This window comes from Pteropus vampyrus, unplaced genomic scaffold (genome assembly GCF_000151845.1).
Source record: "Pteropus vampyrus isolate Shadow unplaced genomic scaffold, Pvam_2.0 Scaffold95, whole genome shotgun sequence".
In the NCBI taxonomy this organism is placed as follows: Eukaryota; Metazoa; Chordata; class Mammalia; order Chiroptera; family Pteropodidae; genus Pteropus; species Pteropus vampyrus.
In genome coordinates, this window is record NW_011888876.1 from 3,143,285 (window position 1) to 3,154,411 (window position 11,127).

Consider the following 11,127-nt stretch of genomic DNA (forward strand, 5'->3'; position numbering starts at 1 on the left):
CCGCCGATATCATTTCCTGAAAGATCAGCATTCCACCAAGACACTGTCCTTAACTTGAAACCCAGCCCAGAGGGTGAAGGCTGGGGTGTCCAAGGGATCCCAAACCCATTCTGGAACCTAGACTCAGAGCCCAGTCTGGTCCCAAGAGTAAAGAAACAAGAGTCATAGCCTGGCCCATGGGGGCAGCTCTGGGTGACATTTAAACCCCATATGTCACTGAGACATTTAAGGTTAAAATGTGATTATGTCTGGGATGTGCTTCAAAATAATTGAAGGGGAGTGGATGGTAATATAGATTAAACAAAATTGGTCATTAGTCGATAATTGTTGAAACTTGTTGATGGGTACAGAGTACTCATTATACTTTGCAATTTTAAATGTTTATAATTTTTTATGATAAAAATTTAAAAACTACACCCTCTCCAGGGAGGCAACCCCTCCCCCATCGATGTCCCCAAGTCAGAGCCTGGACCCTGCTGCTCTCTGGCTAATGACAACCCCTTTGTCATCTGCAGCTTTCTCAGTGGCCGCTCCACTCCCCGCCACATCCTGTGCATCACAGGGCAGACACTGCCCCGGTGGGAGCATGACCTGGCTGCCATTGGCCGTATCCCTGCATCTCCTGATGTGGTGTTGGCAGGTGGGTTTCCACGTCACCTCAATTGAGTTTTGAGAGGATTAAACTACAACAGCTGCCGCCCACAACCCAAAGCAGGGCCCCAGGCGAGCCCTGAGCAGTGCCAGCCAGGGCAGCTGGAGCAAAGCGAGCAGACAGGGAGTGAACGGGAGATGGTGGCAGAGAAGTGGGCAGGGAGGGGTGTGGCGAGCAGATCGAGTCTAGCCTTAGAAGCCATGGCAAGATTTTGGCTTTTACTGGAAGGTAGGTGGGGCCCCCTGGAGGAGCTGAGAAGTGAGTGACATTATCTGATCTCTGGATAGGATGCCTCTGGCTGCTGCCTGGAGAACTGCCTGGAGGAACCCAGGCGGAAGCAGAGGCAGGTCAGATTAGGAGAGGATGTGGGCTTGCACCAGGGTGGTGGCAGTGAAGGCAGCCAAAAGTGGTCTGCTTAGGGATGTATTTTGAAAGTATAACTATGATTTCCTCACAGATTGGACGCGGGTTGAGACAGTAATGGAGGTATAAAGATTGACTCCAAGGGTTTTGGCCTGAGCAACTGGTTAAATGGAGTTGCCATGTATCATCTGGGGAAGACGGGGAGGAGTGGGTTCAGGGAGGCCACTGGGGACTGTGGTCATGGACGTGTTAGGTTTGTGGTAGCTGATACACAGCCATGTGGACAGTTGAGTGGACAGTTGGACACATGAGCCTAGAGCACGGGACGAGGTCGGGGCTGGACAGTGCATTCTGGGAGACATCTATATGACGTGATTTAAGACATGAAGGTATTACCTGAGGAGTGAGCATCCCAAATGTCTGAGGCCTGAGGAATCAGCAAAGGAGCCCAAGGAGGACCGGCCAGGGAGTTAGGAGGACCAAGAGTATCTTGGAAGCCACATGAAGACAGTGGTACAAGGAAGATGGAGCGGACGCCTGCATCCCATGCTAGAGACAGCATCTGAGCGCACTAAGAACTGGCCTCGGACTGAGCAACATGGAAGCCACAGGTGACCTTGACAAAGCTGCTTCGAGGACACGACGAAGTGAAAGCCTGGCCAGAGAAGATGCAAGAGAGGACACTGGACCCCTCTCCCACTCTCAGCAGTTATTCCGATGCTCCCCACATCCCAAGCCTCCTCCCTCCTCTCCCCTCCCCCACATCCCAAGCCTCCTCCCTCCTCACCCCTCCACTTGCTCTCAGGAGTCCGTCTTGTCTCACAGTTAGCGGGAAGAGCAGAGCCTCGGGCCTTGGCTTCCACCTAACAAATGCGCACTTCACGTGCTCCTCCCTGCGTCCCTGCGTCCCTCCTGCCTCAGAGAACACAGGCCTCTCCTCCTACCAGGGTGGTGCCTCCCCCTGTGACCCAGACCCTATTCCATCTCTCTTCTCCAGAGGCCTCACACCCCATTAACCCTCCTTTTCCAGTCACCATTATGCCCAAGTCTGCACTATCTTAAAAAGTTTTTTCTTGAACATATTTCTCTTTCCATCAAAGCTCTCAATCTCCTTTCTCTGCCAGTTTTCTTAAAATAGTCTACATATGATACCCTCGCGGGCTTACCACCTGGTCAGGGCACACGGAGGAGGGCAGGTAGCAAAGGGTGCGGGTGCTGCCCCCCTGAGCCCATTCTCCCAAAGTTGCACCTTTTCAGACATGAGATGCACAGAAAAGGTGACAAAGGGCGACACCTGGCTTATGGATCTGTCCTTCGATTGTGGATCCTGGCATGCTACTGTGTCCTTCCCACTGCAGCCTGACTCTGTTTCCCATCTGTTCACTAAAGATGTCCAAAAAGATGCCTCGTTGGTCCCTCTTACACTCCCTCAGAGACTGATTAGGGATAAAAGGGCTGGACAAGACAAGGAGGGTCTTTACCCAGAATGCCCCGACAGAGACCAGAAGCCCACCGAAGTCATAGGCAACACCTGCCTGGGTCTGGCTGAGTAAGCTGGAAAAAGGCCCAGGTCAAGGTTAGTGGTTCAGAAGGAAGGCTGTCAACGGGACAAGGGAGGTAGAGGCATTTTACGTGGTGCTGGCTGCACAGACGGGGCTGGCATCCAGGTTTCACTGAGACACGTGCAGAAGTGACAGTTTGCACCAAAGAAAAAAATGCGATTGTCATCCCGGGGCCAGGTTCAGGGACTCAGAACCAAGCTCTGTCCCTGAGTCCCCAGAATCCCCACTCCCAAATGTGTCTCGGACGACTCAGCTGGTGTTGGAAGTCAAGCACCCTGGCCCCCATTGCCCATACACACCGAATCAGGGCCTCCTCCTCCTGCTCATCTTCCTCCCCTTCCCTGGAGGAGGCCCGGTGCAGACATTATCACTGCACCCCCCAGCTCCAAGTCAGGAGAGGGGAGCTGAATATTCAGTGTCTGGGGAGACAATAAAAGTCCCAGGAAGAACCTGGCTAAGGCAATTACCTCTGCATAAATGCATATATTATTCATCCGTGGCTTTGAATATATAAATAATACTGATACAATTTGCATGCGTTAAAAGGAGATGTAATTACCCAGTATGCCTGTGAGTGCCTGGTACCCACCGGCCACATCCTAGGCCTGCTGCCCCGCCCCAGAAGCCCACCTTTGCCCTTTCTGGACGCAGAATATATCACACACATGGGTTTTTCTGCAGTTGTAAGGAAACCAATCTTTAATGTCCTTGGGGCTTTGGATGAAGTGTGCTTTTTTTTATGAACCTATGGGCTGCTGTGGCTACTCGACATTGTTCTTAAAACTTTAGGCTATTTTAATGTGATTATTTGTTATGTTTTAGAACACATTTTTTGTTACAAAAATAATGCACATTGTATAAAAACTGGAAAATATACAAAAGTTTGAAAAATAAAATTGATTCCTCATCTCACTGCCCAGACATGAGCATAGTCCATATTTTTCTTATTTTCTGCAAGTCTTATTTTTCTATGCACATATAAACTTTTTTTTACAAACTTAGAATCACATTATACACAATGTTTTGTAACCTGTTTTACAATATGTCACGAACAGATGAAGAAATATAAAGGGCTAATAAATATGAAAAGATGCTCAACCTCACTAGTAATTAAGGAAAATACAAATGACAATAACAGTGAGATAAATTTTCACCTATCACATTGTTAAAGATTTAAAATAACGATAATACCCACTGCCATTATATGCGTGTAAGAAACAGGCTCTCCCAAACAATTGTTGCTGGGAGGAATGTAAATTATGATACTTTTTTGAAGGGTAATTTAGCAATATGGATCAGAAGGCTTAAAAATATGCATGCCTTTTGGCCTCTGAAAACCCACTCTTTAGAATTTAAATAATCCTACAGATAGGAGAAGATACATTATAACAATGCGAATTGTGGTATTTTATCATAACAAAAAATTAGAAACAACTTTAATAGTCCAGCATTGGGAATTAGTGTAATACGTTATGGTCTGTCTACATAGCAGAGTCCCATGCAGCCAATGACAATGAACACGAACACGAACATGCACACACACACACACACGCACAAATATACTATACAATCAAGGGTAAAAAGGTGTTCCTGAAATATTATGTTGGGACTTATGGCTCAATGTGGTAGGTTAAAAGAATATTTTTATTTCTGCTTCCTCCTGAAACCCTGGTAAAAGAAAACGCATCAAAACGACATAAACTCAGGAGCACGAAACGAATGTAAAAGATGAGAGATGCCAATACATTTTTGGAAAATGAAATAAAGATGAGGAGTTAGAAAAGTTGGAAGAGACAGACCTCATGAGCCAGCAGAGGGGATACCAACAATGAGCCCCTCAAAGCATAGCACAGCACGCAAAAAAAAGATGCAGGGACTGGGGGCATCAGCTTTCAAGAAAGACAGGGCTGAGGTGTGGGGCTGGATTTGTTCAGTTACTCATTCAACAAATAGGGCATTGTCTACGCTAGATTTCTGCTTTCATGGAGGCTACATTCTAGCTGGAGAGGTAGACTAGGAGTTAGCAAAACATAGATATTAGATAGTAAGAGCTCAGGAGAAAAATGAGGGAGAGTAAAGGATAAGAAATATTGCATGGGGAGGGGTGTCATTTCAGAAAGAGTGTCCAGGGAGGCCTTCCTGAGAAAGTTGTAGGTGAGTAAAGACTTGGAGGAGAAAAAGGAATGAGTCGTTCAGAAAACTGGGGCAAGAATATCCCATCAGAGGACACAAACAGCAAGTGCAAAGGCCATGAGGCTGGACTGTGCCGGGAACGTCTGAGGAACAGGAAGGAAGCCAGTGTGGGAAGGCTGGTGGGAGATGATGGCGGGGAGGCAGCATGGTCTCCATTACGTATCGATAGTGTTGAAAGGTGTGAGAGTGATTGAGATCACCAAGGGAGTAAATGTGGGTAGACAAAAAAATCAAGGGCTGAACTCTGTAGCTCGGCAACACACAGGGGTGGGGTAAGGAAGAGGAATCAGCAGAGGGGCAGTCAGAGAGGTAGGAGGGAGACCCCGATAGTGTGATATCCTGGAGTTCAAGTAAAGAAAGTATCTCGAGTCAGAGAGAGTGACCAGTTGTGGCTTATGCTGCTGACATGGCAAATAAGACGAAGTCTGAGAACTGAGAGTTAACTACATGGTAGTCATCAGTGAACCTTACGAGAGTCATTTGTGGAGCGGCCGAGGTGGAGGCCAGATCAGAGTGAGGTCCAAAGGGTACAAGAGGGGAGGATGAATTCAGACCAGCCCTGCCCAATACAAACAGAATGTGAGCAACATGTGACATTTTAAATTTCTTAATAGCCCTATTTTAAAATGGAAAAAAAAAAAAAAAACAGGTCAGATTAATCTTATTAATAGATTCTCCTCTAACCTAATACATACAAAATATTATCGCTTCTCTATGTAATCAATATAAAAATTATTAACAAGATATTTTGTATTCATTTCATACCAAGTGTTTGAAATCTGGTGTGCATTTCACCTTTACAACACGTCTTAGTCTGGCTGGCCATATTCCAAGTGCTCAATAGTCACATGTGGACATCGTATTGGACAGAAGACAATTCTTTCAATGAGTTTTGCCACCTTGTTTTCTAAATCGTTGATTCGATTCTCTGCTTTGTCTAATGTGCTGTTGATTCCTTCTAGGGTATTCTTCACTTCCGACTAGTCTTTTTTTTATGGTTTCTGTGTCCTTTTTTAAGCTTACTACCTCTTTGTTGAAGTTCTCACAAAGTTCTTTGAGCATCCTTATAACCAGTGTTTTGTATTCTGTATCTGATGGATTGCTTGCCTCCATTCCGTTTGGTTCTTTTACTGGAATTTTCTCCTGTTCTTTCATTTGGGACATGTTTCTTTGTCTCATTTTGGCTGCCTCTCTGTGTCTGTTACTACACATTGGGTAGATCTGTTACATCTTCTAGTCCTGGCAGGGTAGCCTTATGTAGTAATGTCCTATGGGGCCTGGTAGCACAGTCTCCCCAATCACCTGCACTGGATGCTTCAGGAATGTCCCTTGTGTGCATTGTATGTGCCCTCCTGTTGTAATTGAGCCTTGATTGCTGTTGGCACATTAGGTGGGGGGACTGGCCCTCAGGCTGACTAGCTATATACAGCTGCTGTGTGGGGCCTGACTCCATGAAGCAGGATTTGTCCCAGTGGGCTCTGGTACCTGCTAAGACTGCCCTTTGGGTGTGCCACTTGTAGGGCTAATTGGGTGGTGCTCTGTTGTGATCTGAAGCTGTTCGCCACGTGTGTTGGTTCTGGGGCCTCTTGAGAGAGGCTGGTGCAGGCCAAGGTCAGCTGCTGCCTGTGATCAGGCCAGGGCTACCTGGTAGGAGCTACAACGTGATCTGCAGTTGGTAGCTGCCTATGCTGAACTAGGAGGCATGTGGGAGAGGCTACTCTGCAAACCTAGGCTGGCTGCTACCAGGACCGGGCCTGGGGCAGCTTAGCAAAAGGCTCAGGGCACCCTGATGCCTGCCAAGACACTTGTCAGCTACCCATAAGGCTCAGCCACTGAAAGAGCCTCGGATGATAAAAGTTGGATGAGGTGGGGTCTCAGGAAGTCACCAGGGGAGGGGTGAGTGGTGTTCAGCAGGTCAATGCAGATTCCGATTTGGCACCAGTGCTGAGCCTGGGGCCACTAAGCAAAAGGCACAGGGCACACTGAGGCCAGCCACCACCCTCCTGGGCCTGTGGACCAGACCGTTTCTCATCTCCGCACCTCCTACCAGTCTCGACATGGCTTCTTCTTTATATCCTTAGTTATAGGACTTTCGTTCAGCTAGATTTCAGATGGTTTTCCAGGTTGATTGTTCCATAATTTAGTTGTAATTTTGATGTGGTCACAGAAGGAGACAGGCATAGTATATGCCTAGCCTGCTCTCTTGACTGGAACTCATCAATGAGTTTTGGTATAAAGAGAAAGAAAAGATTAGATCAGAAGCTAGGAAAGGGAGTGGGAGTGAGGTTTTTGTCTTTCGGTGTCTTTCTTAAGAAAACAGCAGGATGCTTATATGTGGATGGCTTTGGCTGAGAGTATGTAGAAAGAGCTGATCTCCCACCCCTTCTCAAAAAGAGAGAACAGAGCAAACAGCAGGGAGGAAACTATCAAAGAAAAAATACAAGCCAACTTTGCGGAGCTTGAGGACATGAGGTTCCAAACTGAAAGGTCCACTGAAAATCCAGAGCAGTGAATGAAAATGCCCATCACAAAGCCCATCATTGTGGCATTTCAGAGCATTAGGCCCAAAATAATCAGTCCTAAAAGCTTCCGTAGAGAAGCTTCCGTAGAGTGAAAGAAACAGACTACACAAAGAATGACATCGAAGTTCTCAATGGTTATAAAACCAGAGGGAATGGAGCCAATGTTCTGAGGGAAAATTATTTTTAATCTGGAAGTTTATATGCAGCCCAAATAGTTACCAATTGTGAGAGAGAAATAAAACATATTCGGAAAAGTAAAGTCTCAAAAGATGTTCTTCCCATTCACCCTTTTCAGGGAGTTGATGAAGGATAGATCCTGTGAAACAGAAGGAATAAAGGAGGGAGGGAATAAATCAGGGTCTAGGACACAAGAAAGAGGTGAGAGGGCCACAGCTGTGCCCCAGGCCCAGAGAGCAGGCATTCCAGCACGAAAAGTGGCAGAACACCTGATGTGTTCAGCCACGTGAAAAGAAGTATTCATAAGGTCTTACAATTCTTTGGAATAGTGATGTTGACATAAAAAATCTAAGTGAATTAAAAAAGCCAGCAGCTTTCAACTCCACGTAGCATAACAAAGGGAATATAAATATAGTACACTACCTGGCTCAGCAGTTAAGATAAACGCTGACTGTGAGACTCTAAGCAGAGAACCCACCTGGACCCACCCAGACTTCTAACCTGTAGAACTATGAACAAACTAATGAATGGATGACATGTTAAGCCACTAAATTCAAGGTGGCTTGTTACACATCAAGATAAAAGCAATACAGTTTACAATGAATAACCATTAGTTCAGTTCATGAGTTTCCAGGTCCTCCGGTGGTTCTTGTCTTAGCTGGGTTCACTCAGTTGTCTCTGGCCAACTATCAGTTGGGTAGGAAGCTCTGAAGATCTGGGCTGGGCTCTCTTATGTGTTTTGGGGTCAGCTGGCTGTAGGCTAACAGTGGATGGCCTCAGCTGGGATGCCTGGGTTCTGCCACATGTGGTCTCTCAGCCTCTAGAAGGCTAGCCCATATTTGTTCATGTGACAGCTGGACAGGGTTCTGAGAAAGAGTGGGAGCTGCTACTGGCATATCATTACTTCTGCTGTATTCTATTGGCCAAAGAAAGTCGAAAACCAGCCCAAATGCAAGGGGTGGGAAATAGACTTGACCTCTTGATAAGAGTTTCTGCAAAGTCATTGTAGTGGGTGTACCCATAGGAAGGTGGGGGAAATTCGGGCCATAATCACTTTCTCTCACTCTCTCATCCACGAAAAACCCCTGCTTTGAATCTCAGGTCAGCAAACAAATCTACCCTCTGTCCCTGAGCGTTCCTGCAGTCTTCTGATGTCATGTCGCTCCTCTTCATTTCTGACTGAGTTAGCTCCTGGCTTTCTGATACTCTCTTCAACACCACTTATGTCTTATTCTTAATGGTTTCGGCATGCCCAAAGGTGGTCCTTCTCACGTCTTGGTCATTCAGTGTCCAGGTTTTCTGTCCTATCATCGCCTCTACCCTACCTCAGCCACTTAACCTATGGTCATACTCTAGACTTTCTCAGTGCTGGTAGCACCTCCATAACTTCCATTTTATATAGCTCATTCTCTGAACATCACCTCTCTCTCTCCAGCCAGTTCCTTCCAGTGCCTCATCCCCAACTATACTTCCACTCCATAGAGACTTGCAATCATTGGTGACATCTTTTCTCGGTCCATACCTGCTTTCCTTACTCAGCTTCGGACTCGCAGCCAACATTAACATCTCTCCTTGTCTTTACTCTTACCTTCTATCTCTCTCTCATACTGGGATACTCATGTGGCTAAAACTACAACTCGAGTTAAATCCAGTTCCTTCCCTGTTTCCAATCAGCTCAGTGTGACTGGAATAAAATACACAACCATGAACAATGCTCTCACTTTAAAATTATGACCAGGAGTCTCAACAAGCCTTGAATGGCTCAGAAATTCTACTCGATATCTCCAGTCCATTCCTTCTCCCATCTTCTAGTCCCTTTCAAACCTTTTCCTGTTTCCTCCTCCCTCTAACACCTCCTCCGCCATCCTCTCTCTCTCTCAGAACCCATCATCGCATCCAGTCACCAGCATATGCACCATCTACCCTCTGGCTTCCTTCCTGTCTTGCTAAACCAACTTTCAAACCCTCTACTTGAGCATTAGATTCTACCTTCCTTGTTACTCAAAGGTGGACATTGCCCAGTCATTCTGCCCCCTCTCACCTACATTGCCAAATTTCTCCCAATGGATCATTCCCATTGTCCTGTGAACATGCTGACATTTCTTCTATCTTACAAAAAACAACTTTTGATTCCATCTCCCCCTCCGGCTGCCCTCTCTCTCAACTCGCTTTTGCAGCAAAATCCTCAAAAGTATTCCCTGTAACATTTTCTCTACTTTTCTTCCTTCCATTCCCTGATAAACCTACCCATCCTTGGAAATCACTAACATCCAAGCCACCAGTGACCTCCATGATGCTAATTCTGGGGATTGGTTCTTGGTCCCTACTTTCTTGGGCCTCTCAGCTGCATTCAGTACATCTGCTCATCCTCTTGGAAACACGTCCTTTCCAGGGCAGTGCACTCTCCCGCCTCACAGCTGCTCACCTCTTTTACTGAGACATCCTCCTAGCTGCCTTGTGCTTCCAGTCCATTCCACCTGCACAGCCAGAATGAGCTTCACAAAGCCCAGATCTCATTTCTGTAGATCCCAGTGAGAGCAGACCGCCTTAAACCAGTGACTGGTACAAATATTATCACCTTATTTTTGTGCCACCACGTGAAAAAGGTTGTGCTAGAAAATTTCTTCCTTTTTTCAGGATGAGTCTATGATTGCAGACTTTTCCGGTCTTTTTTTAATCTGTAAAAGTACATCAGCTGCTTTCACACTGGACAACACAGGTATAAAATTCTTTGCCAGAAAAGCTTTCCCTCGTAACACTATAGATTTTGCTCCATTGCTGCATTTAGTGTTTTGAACAAGGATGGATCCTCTGGACCCTCTGTAGTTCTTTCCTTACAGGAAATTATTAATGAACTACAATCCCCAGAATGCACCTCTCCTCTCCTGCTGCTCTTTCAGGTTCATTTATCTCAAGTACCTTTCACCCCCACACTGGTGGCATGCAGCAGCAGCACTTCTCTGCGGAGATCTATACTTAAGGAGGCCTCACTTCAGACATGGGAGAATGATGTGTGTGTAGTCGGGGAGGGGTCCTTGTATTGGCTGCTGAAAATCTTGCCCATGGGCTGGCAGGTTTTTGAACCAAAGCTCTGGTCCCAAGCACTGTTGAAATTGTCTGTTCTTTTTTTGTATCAGACTTGGGATGGTAGGAGACTATAAGGCACACCTAGAAAGTCCTTTGGCTTATTTTACAAACTGGCAGAGTTCCTACTATGTTCTAGGCACTCTCCTATCCGTCTCATCATTTTATCCAGAGCAATACGGTAGGTAAGTACTAATGTTATCCCATTTTACAGATAAGGACAGTGAAACTCGGAGAGGTTCCAAGGTCGCCCAGCTAATGAGTGACAGAGCTAGGAGTCAAGGACAAGTGCATAGAGTTAAATGGCCAATCTCTTGATTTAAGTAAGAGCCACATAACATAAAATTAACCATTTAAAAGTGTACAATTCAGTGGCATTTAGTGCATTCACAATGTTGTATGACCACCACGTTTGTCTAGTCCCATTTTCATGACGCCAAAATAAAACCCCAAACCCATTCAGCAGTCCCTCCACATTCCCTCTTAGCCATGCCCCAAACTCCCTCTTTGCCGGTGGCCCTGCCGCCATCGCAGTGGGGGGAGGGTTAGCCCTGTCACCCCTGTCTGCTTTAGG